Source organism: Diadema antillarum, unplaced genomic scaffold, assembly GCF_040938485.1.
Source record: "Diadema antillarum isolate AM-2024a unplaced genomic scaffold, OU_Dant_1.0 scf00000075, whole genome shotgun sequence".
Lineage (NCBI taxonomy): Eukaryota > Metazoa > Echinodermata > Echinoidea > Diadematoida > Diadematidae > Diadema > Diadema antillarum.
Window position 1 is genome coordinate 60,492 of NW_027270964.1, and position 17,174 is coordinate 77,665.

General features: G+C 40.0%; 1 long non-coding RNA gene across 1 annotated transcript in view; it reads right to left on the reverse strand.

Moving 5' to 3' along the window:
• Positions 1-10,410: 10,410 nt before the first annotated feature.
• The window catches only part of LOC139717383 (uncharacterized), an 86,297-nt gene continuing 79,533 nt past the window's right edge, over positions 10,411-17,174 (reverse strand). The window contains exon 3 of the long non-coding RNA XR_011709963.1: positions 10,411-10,606. This is a non-coding gene — a long non-coding RNA (uncharacterized lncRNA). The remainder of the gene's footprint in view (positions 10,607-17,174) is intronic.

Consider the following 17,174-nt stretch of genomic DNA (forward strand, 5'->3'; position numbering starts at 1 on the left):
CGAATAAAACACTATAAATCAAAATGTAAGGACGCCGACCTGAATAAGGAAGAGCGAATAATTTTTGCAACTGGTAAATCACAATCAAAGTTTTCTCCTGTGTGAACAATATATAGAGGCAGGGTAGCTATCGAACAATGTAAGGTGCCTCTTGGGGCGGGGGGGGGGGGGGGGGGGGGGGAATTCCATTCCCTGATACTGTCTTTATCGTGAAATAGAAGACATTTTTTTTTTTTTAGAACATAAGTCAAAACTTCAAACCAAGTTCTCAATTCATCCAATATTGCACAATACTTTGCATTCTTGATACTATTATTGTACAGTAGTTTGATCATTTCTAGCAATAATCATGCATGTTAGGGGTGCAAATACCATCCTCGAGTAAATATTACCAAAGAAGGAATAATGCTCAGATGGTGTCAAAATTGAGTGAAAAAATCAGGTTTTTCTAACCATTGCTATATATGGCAATCATTACTTTTTTTTTTTGACAGGAAATGCTATCCAAGTATGTGTGTGTGGGTGTGTGTGTGTGTGAGAGTAAAATAGCGAGATAGAAAGAGAGTGCATGAGTGTGTGTGTGTGTGTGTGTGTGTGTGTGTGTGTGTGTGTGTGTTCTTGTGGTGGGGGAGGTTGGAATCCCGTAGATCTAATGGATGAATGGGCGGGTACCTCAGCAAACTATAGATCTTGCTCGCTGTAGAGTTACGGAGCTCTCAAACCACAACAAGTAACCTGCTCAAAGAAACTGACAAAAAAGTGTCATGTATAACAGGCAACAAAAGCTTGGGTTTGTTTCGATACACCACTCACCTTCCCTAATCTTAACTTTCACTTTCAACAGAAGAGGCTCCCTTTCTATCTCTCTTTGGAGGTGAATAGATGATTGAAACGAAAGTCGCCACAGGTAAACCGACAAGAACCATTCCACAGACAGGTATTGTAGTGTTGCTACTTAGACTGATAAGTAGTGCTTGCAAGATGAGGTCTCAAGGACTGAAGAGGGGCAGTCTGGTTTGTATTTCAAAGTCTGTGACTGTAGCACGACCACCAGTAAGCTAACCAATATTGAGCCAAAAACACAAAACCAGATAATAACAAGAGATCAATCAATTCAAAGGCCCAACTCGATATTCACAGTCTTCAATATTACACTTTGCAAGACATTCAACTCAGCACAACATACAGGAGAAAAATGTCATCCAAACTCTTCTTCCTTTTTTTTAAGCACTGAACAAAAATGCACCTTGTTAGCAGGTTTTCACTGGCATTAAACTCATGCTCAAAGTTGTACACGTGTGAATATATTTATGTGTGTCTGTGTACAATTATCAAACACATTTCAAAAATCAGAAATTCTGACTCTAGAGGATAGAGGAAGCCAATTAAGAAAATGATTCTACAATGCAAACGATATGCAAGCAGGCATCAAATGTCATTCATGGTAATCAGATTTTGAGAAAAAGTCACTTCAGCATCAAAATTTGAAAATGAAAGAACTACTATTATCCATTAATTTGAACAGAAACAAGTGCTACAAGTACCCCATGATATTCTGTGTTGGTGCACCCCAGCACACATCTACAAAGAAAAATTATTTTCAGAAATTTTTCATGATATTGCATGGTATCTTGCAAATGTGTAAAATCAAATATTCATATGATTATGGAAAATCTACTATTTTGACAGGTGTTTGGTCAGTTTCCCTCAAACGAAAGATAAATATGAAAGTTACATTTCAGTTCAGATATTTCATTCTCAATTTCATAAACTAGACAATTTCTTTGTGAGGATTAAAAAAAAGAGCCTTTGTAAGACAGCAAAGTATGTTGTGAAACCACAATGTATTGTTAATTTGTGAGAAATATGAAAATAGACTAAACTGAAAACTGAAACTGAAGTTAGCAGAGTGAAAGAGCAACACAACACAAGCATGACATAGAATAGGATACCGAGACTTTCGTCCATACTTTAATCAGTCTGCTTACATTTGCCATCAATTTCCACCAACCATTCATCACCATCAAAGAGTTGCATGATTTCTGAAGAGAATTCGTTTATGATTACACAGTCTAATATTACAATCATAGAGTTGATGTGGCAGTCATTCCTGGCATCACAGAAACACTGGCAGAGATGTTAAAGGTCCTGTTTACCTTTGGGAGCAATGATTTTAAAAATGTTCGAGATATCACTTTTGATGCATATGTGTAGGTCAGTTGTGTCACAAAACATCATACAACTGTACCATATAAAATTTTCGCAATAAAGCCTAAAATATAAGGAGATATCAGTACCTTTCTCATTAAACCAGAACTGTAGTCGGTTTAGTGTGGTAACATTTCTATTATAACTATTGTTCACATTTGTATATTTAACAATACATAACATCGATTATACTGGTTCAAATTTTTACCTTGATTGCTTCTATCCCTAACTCACATTTTAGAACTATTTTGAAGCAGTAATGCTGGGTTTTTGTTCCATCTGCAAATGGTAAGGTGTTAAGTTAACACTTTCTGTGCCACAGACTTTGGACAATGTGTACAATGCTATGAGGTTTTCTAGGCCAATCTACACTCAAAGCACGCAATGGTTTAAGGCATGAAGGATTCATAAGAGCCCTGGAAGACAAGTGGACAAGATTTACATCCAACACGAAACTTCGCGACAACATGAGGATGATGAAGCCGCGTGCGCGGCACGAAAATGTGGAACTGAAGTGGAGTGACGCTGGCCGGATCTGGAGTAAATATACAGCAAGAGCACGGACAGTTTAGCCAATATTCCCATCCAAAATCCTTGCCGGATGTCATATGATAATGGGAAATCTTTTGATATTCCGCTGGGTAAGAGCCTCTTCAAGTGAACAAGTTAAAGGGAAAAACGTGAGATACAGCTGGTCATCATTGTACAGTATAGAGGTATGAATGCCTGGTTAAAGGTTTTGACCCACGGACTAGTACACAAAATTGACATGGACAATGCATTTTTTGTATGCATCCATGGGCAGTAGGGTTACTTCAGTCCTTCTCTATCTTGTAATCAGAATACTGAATACCATTCCTATTATTGGAAGACCACAACAAAGAGGTAAACATAATCACTTCAAGCAATCTTTCCATCAAAGTGCATGCATAAATCTTTTTCCATCCCTTTAAATCAACGCGGCAGACAGAGGGGAGGGGGTTATGGTATGGATAAACTTCTCTGCAATTTTCACCATCATCCCAAAATTGATGTCTTTTTTGGCAAAGGGAAATGCTCTTACCACGGAAACCGCAGGACAATCAGGCCTTTCTTTTCAGCCCCACATGGGAGGGCAATTGGTACGGCCAATGAATGGGACACAAACTGTGAGATGGTGGATAGGGGTCACTCAAGCAGAAAAATAGAGCCTCGCCTATTGTGATTTCAGAAGGAGACGAGAGGATTGAGGACGGGGACCGGTCATCTCACAATAGTCCCACTCAATGCATTCCCAGTCGGTCCTCATCCAAATCTTGTGGTTTCTCCTGTATAGCTCTGATTGCTTCAAGGGCAAATGGCCACAAAATTTTCTCGAATTGAAAAAAAAGGGTCAAATGTGGCAACTGTGCTCACTTATTAAAGAAGTTCAGTTACTACAATACATACTGTGCAGTCAAGTTATGAACATGCAAGATAAACTTTAAAGGACAAGTTCACCTTCATAAACATAAGGATTGAGAAAATGCAGCAATATTAGTAGAACACATCAGTGGAAAGTTTGAGGAAAATTGGACAATCGATGCAAAAGTTATGAATTTTTAAAATTTTTGTGTTGGAAGTGCTGGACGAGGAGACTACTACAGCTTGTGATGTCATATGATTACAACAGTATAAAGAAAATGTAAAGAAAATTCAACATATTTTCATTTTTTTCGCATAATAAAAGAGCATTTGACTTGCCTCTTTCTAAAGGTAGGGGGAATAATATTACCCATGACATATGTCGGTAACGAGTCAAGGGAATGTGTACTTTTTTCAAAAGATGAAATTTTGTGAAATTCTCTTTTTATTTTCCTTATATTGTTGTACGCATGTGACATCGTGCACTGCAGTAGTCTTCTCATCCAGCGGTTACTGCACAAAAACTTCAAAAATTCATAACTTTTGAACGGATTGACCGATTTTCCTCAAACTTTCAATGATGTGTTCTACTAATATTGCTACATTTTCTCAATTCTTATGTTTATGAAGGTGAACTTGTCCTTTAACTTTAGTATTCCTATTTGGTACATGTAACTCCCATCTATAGCCCTGCATGATAATCAGCAGTCATATGTACATACATGCACATTTGGTTCTGTAAAAAGTGAACAATGCAGTTTAGAACGTCACCAAGGCAACATAAAATATTTGGTCTGGACAATAAAACAACAATTACACAGTACTCATCGACTTTAATCCTAGAAACCATCTAATGATTCTTTGGGTCATGCATGCATGCACACATAATGGCACACCACAAAATTCTCAACTTTTATTCACTCTATTGTTTTAACTCCTTTTTGCAGCTATTCCAATCACACCATGCACTTTACTACTCTTTTTTTTCTCCCTTTCAATGATAGATAGATGTCCGTAGAAGAGCCACAGAAAAAAAAAGAAGAGAGAGCAAATATTCAAAATATTTCGAACTTGACTCACTGTCTTTGAAGTGACAGGCTAAGACGTCATTATGCAATTCAACTGTGGGAACCCTTGGGTGCCAGATCCAAGATATGATTACAGAAATATGCGCGTACATGCTTGCAAACACGTAGAGTACTTATCACAAAACGGGGTGCAAACACTCTTTGGGGGGGACCTCTGAGTGCCACTGTTTATTTTCAAACATAGACAGAAATCACAGCCTTCGTAGGGACACAACTCTGGAATCTGCAAATGAACTTTTTTGGATGAAAGAAGAATCGACGACCCCACCCCGCATATCATACATTTTTTGACATGATGTTTCTTTTCTCGTTTCCGTGGAGACACTGCATGGGACAGGCTTGCTTGCGCATGTTTGGAGAGTTTGTTTTGGACAAATCCATGAAAACATGTTTTCATGATGTGCCATCATAACTCTTCGGGTTAAAAAAAAAAAAGTACTGGCCATGGAATTTCACTTCATCACCGGGACTTAATTCATGAACTTTGGTCCCAGGCTGTGTAACAGGCTCTTGTTAGCATAGGTCAAGTTGCTGTATCATCACTTCTCTGGCAGTTGACAGAGTAATCAATCCGAAATGATCGCAACGTATCGACGTAAGAGATAACCGTTTCGTCGAACGAGGAAATTAACTCATGAAATTCAACTGTCAGCCCTTGGGTTTGGTTTGTCAGTTTTGTTATTGGTTTGCTCTTTGGCTTATTTTGATGGGCCCGAGATATGCTGATCCGCCCCTTATGTGCGTACATGCCACCTCATACGTAATACTGGAGTCCAAGAACCATCAATATCAACAATTCTTCTTTCCCTTCTTCCCCTCTCACAAAGACAGGGCAAATATTCACAAAAGTCTACAGTCTACGCAAATACAATCTTTATGGTTTCAGTTTAAAAAGTAATTCACATGGCGTTCTATGTGAAATTGCAAATGTGATTCTCTATGTATTTATCTCCTTTGTTCCAAATCACGGCCAAACAGGCAGATGGCAAACTGTTCAATAAAAAATGTGAGGTAGATATACACGCCCTTTGATACAAAAGGCTTCTTTTTTTCAGAAGTATTTTTTTTTTTGGGCTTTTTACGAACTACTCTTTGTAAGTCAAAGCTCTTATCTATGCATGTCCTAAGTTCCTGATTCAAACTTGTTCGTCTCTTATTCTTTTTTGTTCTTTTCGATGTAGATTTCAGTGCCTCAGTGGAGTTTATTCCATACTCTAGAGATATCATGAACAGAATTTTTTTTTTTCCCCAAGAACGCAGGCATTCAATTTGATCCTTCACCTTTGCACCTGTAAAGGGTGGGGGGGGGGGTGGAGGGGGGCAGTTTCTTACCATTACTTCTCTGGTCTTTCCCCTCCATCATCTATACCTCACATTCTGCTTTTTCAGTCTTCCATTTGCTCTTTGGGGGGAACTTTATTCATTTCTTCACCCCATCCGTCTGGCTTTGGGATGCCGGTATGGTGTGAGGCGGGGTGAGTCTGTGCGCCCCCGGCTGCACTGGGGAGTGAGGGACGCACCTTGGAAGAACATCTCACCCATCATTCGGAATCAGACCGACGCTCGTCACAATTATCCCACGCATCTAATCTCTCCGTGCGGCATTCACATGGACTAGATGGATGATCTCTGGAGGTGGTAATCTACCTTTGACGATGGTCACAAAAAGTTGCGCGCTGCACCAGTCACAACTTCGAGGGGAGCAACGGAATGTACACAGACGTAATTTATCGCACGCAACATTTCAAAAAATTTGAGAAAGTCATGTGGCCACAACTTTTTCAAGTAGTTTCATCCGCAGATGTACCCTTTCAAGGCACATTTTACACAATCAAGCATATGAGGGAGGTTTCAGACTTTCTAAATCAGGCATCCTAAGACAGATCACAAATTGAGTGTGAACAGGGGAAGGGGGGAGAAGAATCACCCATTTGTGCCCCGATCGCATCTTTCTGGGGCAGCGAATTAGGGCCGGAGATCCCTGCATGTTGAGTCCTCTTTACAAAGTGCTCCGGCACACCTGGTACGGGGAGGGGTTAGCTAAGCCGTCCGCAATCCCCATCTCCATCTAGTAATCCAATCACCTACTTTGAAACGGGTGATGATAACTTGCGATGGCTACGCATAGCGATGGTAGTGGTAGAGTGAGGCTGATCAATGCACTGGACAACAACGGGATGGGAAGGAGATGGGGAGATGGGGAGATGTCTACGGGGGATGGGCCCTATCATTTTCTTGGTCAAAATTTGTCAATCTCTTTTGTTTGGAAACAGAAGTAGATGCTCCATGGATGGGTTCATCGACAGTAAGTTGGGAAATTAACCCACTTAGGACTACCAGCCTATTCAAGATCCTATGGACTTTGCATACAAACTATTGCCAACGGCACTGAAAAACATTTACACAAAGTGCAAATCCAATCATGCGCTCACGACCAGCAATATATTCGTGACTGTATCAGACGTCACGCATAGTAAGACATGATATGAATTACACTGGATTGTATGCCATCCTCTAAACTATAATGTTTCCTAATCTTGAAAGAGGTACACTATTTCTAGAAGGATGTAACAGTACTAACACTGACAGAAAAAAAGGATATGTCTTGCATTTAATGCATACTTATTAGAAAGTATCTTCATCACTGGTACAAAGAAAAAAAAATGAGTGGTTTTGCATTTCATTCACGCTTACTGGAAAATATATCCATCATTGGTATAAAGATACTAATCTCTTGGCTCTATCTAACCTTGCTCAACGAAGTCCCACACTTCATACACACAGTCCTCAGATAAACAAGCTCAATATCATTGAAAAAACCATGGCATACATGTTCTAGCTTCTGCAATTCGATAAAAATTGATCCGGACACTATCCTTAACACCTTCACTTCTTCATTTACTGATACGCATGATATGCCAGAAGGTGTATTGAAGCTGCGGTTCTGCAAATTTTGATGTCAAATTCCAACATTCCAGGCCCATCTGCTGTTCATTCCATCACCTGACTGAAAGTCTGCAAACCCTGACCAGTCCTGGCGACATCTGAAGCGATCTGCAGCGAAAACTGGTCTAATCGAGTTTGTCCGCAAAACCATAAAACGCCGCCCAATTTGGCTCAGGCACTGGAGTGTAATCACAGCATCGTGAGAACGGCAGACCATGAATGGGGCAGTTTGAGAAGGGGCAGTTTGGGTTTTGCATGGGTGCGGGTGAAGGTGCAAGTGCATCCTTTCTGCCTGTTTAAGTCTTCCGTTACCGCTAGCAACTGGAGTCCACATGGCATCAATGGCATTGTGATGCCGTGGTAGTGGACAGGTTGAGAAAGAGCAAGGAAAGTACACAGAAAGCAGGAGACAAAAGTTAGCGACGACAAAGTTAGGGATGGCCAAGAGAGAGAGAGAGAGGATCTAATTGAGAGGTGTCGTCTGCTGTCATCGCATCCCCCGTACCCATCTGGGATGCATTAAGGGTCCCCCCCCCCCCCCCCACCCCCAATCCTGGTATCAGACTTAATAGCAACAATTCACAGCCTTGTCTGGCAAATTGGCAGAGGCTTCTTAACAGCTAAGCTCCCCGCAAAATCCGGCACAAATCACGGACTCGGCTGTAACGAGACTTTGAAGGCCTAGTTTTACAAGCCGCGCATATCCTCCTCCACATTCGAAACATGCTGTGGACTTGACAGTTAATCTTCAAGCGAAACAAAACACAACACAAACAAAGCACAAAGCACAAAAATAATAAGAACATGCTGCCTAGGTAACCAGCCAAGTTACCTATCAATATTTCCTTCCAAATATAGGTGTTACATATGGCTTGCTTACGTCTGCCGAAGCAAGAAACTGAGATCTGTTGTAATCTGGCTGGATCGAGGGAGGATTGTCTGGCACGATAATTTTTTTCATCTTTTAATATTCGCCCCAGATTTGCCATGACGGATGAGTACGTGAAAATTAGATTGAGTAGAAAAGAGGGTACAGGTAGCTAGTTGTCTTCCAGCTTGAAAAGTCCAAGGCAACCTTTTTAACTAGTGTCTGATAATGAAGGAGTGGCAAAGAGATTCGCAAATTCAGCTGGGAGCATGTACTCTTAAGAGTAGGCCCTACTAATTGCAGCAAATATCCTGGGCATAATCCTAAATAAGCCTACCCCTATGAGGGTTCTTGTAGAAATTTACATGAGTTTCGTAATAAACAAGATTACCTGAATCCATTTAACCTTAATGCTATTCCACCCACGCTCATGTTTTTCTTTCAAAAACCTCAGATTTAAAAAAAAATGATTCCAGACCTGCACACCTTGGCAATAGATCACTTTCAAAAACTTTTTAAATGAACTAAAATCTGCTTAAAGAAGGTCCCTAAAAACTTATAGATTTCTATTAGGAAGGTGCCAGATTGCAGTAAAAATAAACGTATGAAACGTGCATCAGCCTGAAGTCAGACAACAAAACTGCAACATGATGCAAAAAGGAAACACATGCCTTATTACAGATTATAGAATTGAATCTTAAGAAATGGCAGAATCACCAAAGAGAGTTACGTCATCATTATTTTTTCACGCTTTTTTCTTGGCTGTTTTTTGTTTTGTTTATGGCACCTCAGGTGAACAACATGGTACGAATATCAAGACTGCTGTTAAATCTATTTTATTCCCAAAGCCTGGAGTACATGAGATGGGATTTGGGGAAAAAAAAATTCAACGCTCACGAAAATCCCGAAACAGGAAAATGTTTCGGAAAGGGATTGGAGAGGAACAACATTGGTAATTCCCAGCCGTACACTTAATGCAACTGCATAGCTCCCGATCGACAGTATTGGAAACTAACAAACCTAGCATTATAAGTTTCACTTTCAGTTGTCACACACAATATGTCATCGCAAATTACTAGGATACGGACAAGCGCAAATTCTGAACAACAATGGAGTGAAGATTTCTCTCCTCCTTTTTTTTTTTTACCTATACCTTTAAAAAACAAAGAGAAATGACACACAGGACAAGAAAATGTTGATGAAGGGATATTGCCTATTGAGTGCACATTGGTGCAATACCAAGTTGATCACCTATGTTGCTCTAAAAGTACAATGTATGCCTTATTGTTTCAAAGACTTGCTTTGCCGTTCTTCTACAATGAATGCTCACGCGAAAAAGTGCATTTTCTGCAGTTTGCAACCTGTCTCTTTTACATTGATGCTAACATTCACGTTACAAAATGATGTTAGGGAAAGGTGATCAAATGGTGATATACAACAGCTAGTTAGTCTATCATGCAAAGAACTTGGTTGGTCTTGGGTGATTTTAGCATCATGCTTCTGTCTTTTTTACATTTTGCTTGCTTGTCACTAATGCAGCTATAAAAATCACTGGCAGATGTTTTATACTTGCATACAAAGTCATATGCACTTTTGGCATCCTATCAATATATGATAGTAAAGTATTGCAAATACCATCAACATACAATCACTCATCAGAGTCATTTATGTTGCAACAATCCCTCATCAATCACAACATCAATCATTTCCACCAGGGCATCAACGTCAGCTTCATCTCCACTCGCTTTCTCGTCATCTTCGCATCGAAGTCGCCAACATCCCACTCAGGAGGAGACAGCACTCTCGTCACGAAATGATTCCATTCAAAAAACGTTTCCGATGAGGCAAATTCTCCAGCAAACACAAAGCCACAAGGACAATCAGCCATTTCTTGCACTTTGTACAAATCAACACCATCTACACTCCATTTATCGAAAAAAGATGCTGTCACACTTACTTGCACTGGAGTCTTGAACGCAGACTACAATGAAAATGACCGCCGTCACTGCTGTCGTAACTCTAGCTAACCAGCAAAGGTCCATCATCTTTGGCTCCTGGTTAGCAGACCATCGCAGGACGCAAACACTGGGGTAGTTTTCTTGTGATGATTACACTGGAGAAGAACAAAATATATAATAGAGAGAAAAAGAATAACTTCTCGTTAGAAAACAAACAAACAACAACAGCAAATACATAAAAAACAATGTAAATGTATGTGTTTTATGATCTGTTTTGTAATTGACATAGCATCATAGCTACCACTCAAATTGATAACCGATACTTACATTCCAATTACATGGTATATTCAATGATGGTATTTTCGTACTATTCCTGCCCACGACAATGGAGCATTAGCGATAATACCCTCACATCAATAAACACTACTGAATAAAAACAATCAAATATACAGACAGACCAACAAGCATGAACTATGCTTTCTGATGATCTTTGAAAGTTATGAAGCACAACTGTTGCAACATCCACAGAACATACGCTCTGAATGGCCAGGAGTCGTTTTACAATCCCTGGATAGAAGCAATTATATCCAAAGTCATGGACATCAACACAAAAGGGAGGGGGGGGGGGGTAGGGGATGGGGCCGGTCTGCAAATACAATGACCTTTTTGCAGAGCTCGGTGAAAGTATTGATATTAGTGATCGGATCATACATGTACAGCAACATGCAGGATCTTGTAGCCAAATGCACTTGACATATCAAGCATTTTCCGAGGAAGAAAAATTGCTGATATCGCTAGAGGCAGGTCACAATGTCAGTTCTAGAATCATTTGCCTATTCAAACTTACGCATGTTGACACCATGGCCATCCATTCCCTGAGTAGGACAACATAAAATGATAAAGAGAAGAATCGCATGAAATATAACATGTCACCAAAAAAAAAACACGATAAGTTTACAAAAAGGTTTTTTTGTCGTTGTTTTACATTAATCCTGATGAGAACTGACAGCGTAATAGTCTCCCTACCTTTTCTCATCAATCACACGGAAATATGTCTGGAATTTGCAGATAATTGTTGACAAGCATACAGGGGGACGGGAGACGGGACTATTGTACCGGCTGCACCAGGGAATCGGAGCTCCCATGTAAATATGATATGATGGAGAACCCATCCAACGTGAAACCAAACTACTTCACAAATAGGAACGGACGCTGGCCGCGACACAGGAGCGTCGTCGACAGGACAAATTTGTCAGGTTTTTGATTCAAGCTAAACGGTCAGACAGCACAATCAAGCAATCGAGACTGGCTGAAACTGAATTCTTTGTACATCATTGCCAAGAAGTAATTGAATGGTAGCAATGTTGGCTTGTACTTTCCTCTTGCTCCTGTCTCTCCCAAAGGATTCGTTTTTTTTGGAATGCCACAAGAGCTGTGAGAACAATACACGCCTCCATCGAGGCTTCATTTCTACAAAAGTCTGAAGGCGTGACAAATTGCTGTGCTGGCGAACCCTATTACGCCAGATAAAAGTCAGTATTGAAAAAGATGGATGACAGTCTTTCCCCCGTTTGCCAGGTAAGGATACTGTTTGCAATATTGCCATGGTGAAAATAACGAAAACGTACAGGGAAACACATGCCAACTTAAACTTAAACACACACATAACACGAACAATAAATTCTCCATGATGAGCGTTTTCTTCCATTTTTTTTTAAATTCCAGGATGGTTAAGCCATCACAAGGCTTTCAGATCTTTTCTTATCAACAATATGATCTATTATCCAATACTCTGATTCATTTTGCCGCCTTTGCCAATTTCCCCATACACACACACACAAAAAAAAAACTATAAAAATATAATGCGTAAAATCCAACACCCACTAGCTTCCATATTCTCTAGGTATTTTCTATCCCCACATCTCCCTCTCGACCTCTCTCTCTCTCTCCTCTCTTTTCATCCATGATCTATGAAGCACATGTATTTGCCATTTGAGGGCATGTGAGAAATGACGCTTTTCCTCAGAAAAATTTCCACAATTTTCCACTTGAGGAGAGACTCCTCGTCAGCCTCCGTCTGATGATTCTTCCAGCTGAGTCTCCCCCTTTTCCAGCGGAGAGTATCAGTGGTTATGAGATGCGGGGATGCGTTACCACGGCGATGTCTATACCACCGGTCTTCTCCATCACCACCACAGTGAAGAGAAAGAGGGAGAGTCAACAGCAAAGAAAGGAGTGTTCGTGCAAGGAGGAATCCGCAGTGTGGTACACTCTGTGTGGTCAAGGTCTCCCTCTTTGGGATGTAGATAAGATTTGGTTTGGAGACCGAAAGTTAATGAACTACAAACATTCGATGAGATTTTGCAAAAACTGATTCACCTTCGCCTTTGCTCCACGGACAAAAGCATAAATGTTAAGCAACTGATAATGTCAAGGGCCTTTTTTGATTGAAGTAGGAGAGAGAATCAATAACAGCATCCTTTTGAATCCCTCTCCCAGCTGCTCCAAAGTTTCGGGTATAAGATCGGGCTAAGGTTACTAAAATTAGTACACAGCAGTACTTCTGCATGCCGCAATAACGGAGCATACAGGACAGCAAAATCGTGTTCCAGAAAAACACCGCCATAACAAACCCATGTTATGAAATTTTTCATTCTCCGTTTTTGCTTGTTTGTTTGTTTTCACTTCTCATTTTCTTAAACCCAGACATAACAAATTTCCTGTAATGAGTATTCACTAACATACAAATTAGCTTCACTTCCCAAGTACTGTGTCACAGCCCACTTTGCTCATTTCATTCATGAACCACCTCAGGACATTGACAGAAGTGACAGATCCTACTCCATGTTTGAGACATGAATGACATTGGCATTTCTTGGTGCTTGGGTGGCTTCCTTTTTAACCCATTTAAGACCAGTCCCGAGTATACTCGCGCAGGTGTCTAAGGGAAATGCCTGTATTAGCAAAATCTGTTCGTCTGCAACGGGTCAATGATGGTTCTCTTCCAGCTAACACAGCCCGATCTTGTACAGATAATTAAGTTGCAATGCTGGGCAAGTGTATGTGCATTTCACATGCCCAACAGCACACAAATTTGTCTTGCCTTGAGTTTTCGACTTGAAGATGACTCCTATTCTGTATAAACAGCCTCACTGCAAAGACAAGATGCTGATCAATGTTCATCACAGGTCTGGTACGAACTGCACAGCTTCGTTTACAAGAGAGACCTTGTCACACCGCGAAAACCCCCCCAAAAAAACGCATCACCACTCATCCGCAGAGCGAAGGGGGAGGCGGTGACATCTCGTCGACTAAATGATGCTTTACTTCCAAAGGAATACATGCATCACTGGCCTCCTGCACTTCACAGGAAAAAAAGGAACGTTTTCAGGGATAGCTTTGGATATTACATTAAATGCGCACTGAAGAGAAAAAAGAAGAAGAAAATAATCACTTCCAAAAGGAAGGCATCATCAGCATTCCCACACTTTGCAAGAGGTAGTCAGAGAGAAAAAAAAATAAGACAGAGACAGGATCTCATGCTCTGGTGAGTCGAATATGAAATTTCTTTCAGTGATCAATATAGATCACTTTCAAGGAATTTGGCCCCCCCTCAAAAAAAAAGGAAAGGGAGGGGGATTTGACACTAAAGACACAAAGATTTCCATATCTTCTACATCTTGAATTTCCACAGAACATTGCTGAGAATGACAAACAAATCCATTAAAGTCAGCAAAATCACATTACAGCATTGAGAAACTTTCCTATGAATTCCTAAAATTTGCTCTGACAACAGTTTTGAACACCACTTCACAAAAATTACATCCTTCTGTGATTTTTACTTTAATTCCTTTTATTTTACACTGTATTTCTTCAGGTTATACAGAGAGAAAACTCCAAATGTGTATCTCATCTCAAATGTCACAAAGTTATGAGCATCGCTACAAAAAAAAAAAGTGAATTCAATAACACAAAGTCAAAAGGTTGATACTCAAGTCTCATGTTCGATGAATATTTTTTCCTCCCATCTCTCTCCCACTCTCTCCGCACTCATCAAAATCAGGAATGAAATTATCGTCCTCAAAGTATGTCCTTTAATGATTTTTAGTTCAATACCCATATTCTACACTGTATTTCTTAAATCATCAAGACAGAAAACTCTAAATATCTCGCATGTCACAAAGTTATTAGTATCACTATGAAAAAAGTAATGATTTCAATAATGAAAAATCACAAAAAGTTGATACTCAACTTGTGCATTCTACCAATATTTATACTGCTATCTCACTATCTTTCGCTGTACTCATCCAAATTTGGAATGAAGTTCTCGTCCGCAACTTCGCATCCACGTGCCACCCCAATGCCCCTCACTTATCTAATCACTCTCACACGAGATAAACTAGATTTGAATTACAGGCTTTTTTTTTGTTAGCAAATTGGGGTAACACACCTCATGAGTAGTCATACATCCTTGATTTGCCATTCACTACATTGCAAACAATTACTGCGCTAATGTCTGGTTCGTGAATGCAATTCATTGGGCTAGTCTCCTTCCAAGGCAAATTCTTGTTGGCTTAGCAACTCTTACTCAGTACCAAAATTTCTCCCCTTTGTCTGCTAGTTTCTGATAACTTGACGTCAAAGCCAACTTTCCATTTATAATCTACCTTTGATTAAATATACTTTTGACACGTTAACTCGACACAGTTTTGCTCTGACATTAGCAGCTAGCTTTATTGCCTACGTATTATGTGAAGACAAGAACATTTTTCCAGACTCTTTTTCTTGTAACATACTTTCGAGAGACTTTCTTGAGAGCTGCTATCCATCTTGAAGGCAGCATAATTTCATTATTCAAGCTAAGTTAATTGCACTTTGTTGTAGGTGTATGCCCCTCAGCAGGTGAGTTTTCAGAGCATTTTCTCGAGACATCTGCTCACTCCATTAAGAAGGTAGCATAACTTGATTATTTAAGCTTCGATAACGGTATTAAGTTGCAGATATATGACTCTTACGCTGATGAGCTTGGTATTATGATGTAAGTTTTCATAGTCTATTAATGCAGACAATATCCTAAAAAGTAATGAGGGTAATCTCTTATATTTCCTTCACGTCAAACTTAGACAATATGGATTCTCATTTTTCTCAGCCATTCAGAATTACATCATATCATGACATAAATTAACAAAATGAGGAAGTTGATGTCAATGAATTTCATGTAAGCCAACAGCAAAGTAGATAGAAGAAGTATGTGACAGAGAGGGAGGGAGAGAGAGAGAGAAACAAACAAACACAAATACACACACACACACACACACACACACACACACACACACACACAAACACACACACACACACACATCTTAATCAAAATGAGTGATTTTATGTATCAGTTTCAACTGTAGCAATGCTGTGTGTAATCATACCATCCCCTCTTGTAAGAGGCAAAACGCTCTGTCCCTCAGCTAGTACATAAAATGGAGGTCCCGTGTGTGAGAGTCACATCTCATGCGCGTAAAAGATCCCACTTCATTCATTCAGTCACCTCAAAGAGCACATCTTGCAAAATGTACATCTAAGGCTGCTTTTACACTGGTCAAAAAACACAATTGCAACGCTGAATTTGAATCACGACTGGAATTATGATTCAAATCACCCTCCGCGATTCCAGTTTGCATCCACACAGCCAAAATGTGTCGTTTGAATCACGATTCCAGTGATGCGTCATTAGAATCGTGATTCAAATTATGAACTCTCGAGACGTGTGAAAACTGCCTAGCACAATCGCCAAGAGTACACTGTCCTCTAAAAAAATTGCTCAGAACATAATTTGATTGACAGTTTTTGGTCCACTCCCTCATTGTCAGAGAAAAATAGAGAGACAGATAGAGGTAAAAAAAATGTGTTAGTCTAATATGCCTTGCACACATTTTAATGGAGCAGACAAACGGAGACAGTACATTTGTATACACAGCATTAGCCTCTATTCAAGACCCCATCAATGCAAGCCTGTACATTCGATACGATCATGCACGGAGACAAAACTTTGTGGGAGAATGGGAAAACGAGTTCATCTCTCTACTTGCCACCTGCAACGCTTTCTTGTGACCAGAGAGGAGATAGTTCACTACTTCAGGAAATGTAAAAAATGAAACGAAACAAAACAAAACAGCAAATTGCATCAGCCACAAAAATACGAACATCTACTCAAATGTGAAAATGACCGCTCCACAAGTTTACTTTCTGGAAAGTTGCACGTTCAGACTAAAGTTGACTCTCACCTTGATCGCAGGTTTTCCCCTTCAAAAAAAAAAGTATGCACTTTGTTCTGCTCACTCCTTCGTGACAACTCTGGACTAAAGTGGTCAATGAATATCAAACCCACTTGAGGGAAAGACAAACAGGACAAAATTGTCATGATTGAACGAACGATAAAAGTGAATTCTTCTTCGTCCATTGTTCGCCTTTCCCCACATTCTCACACCTCTTGTCCTATTTTTGATGCCATTGGAGTTACAAACGCAACAACAAAGAAACAAGCCCCCCAAAAAGGGAATGACACAACGACAACAACTCGGCCATGACTTGGCAGTCTCCAAGCGATGGGGTGCAATAATATTTGATGTGAAAGCCCATTCATCGGTGGCTATTTAACCAGCCAATTATGAAACTTTTCATGTGATGTGATTCTCTGGTAAACAGCCCCCCTGTTTGTAGTCACAC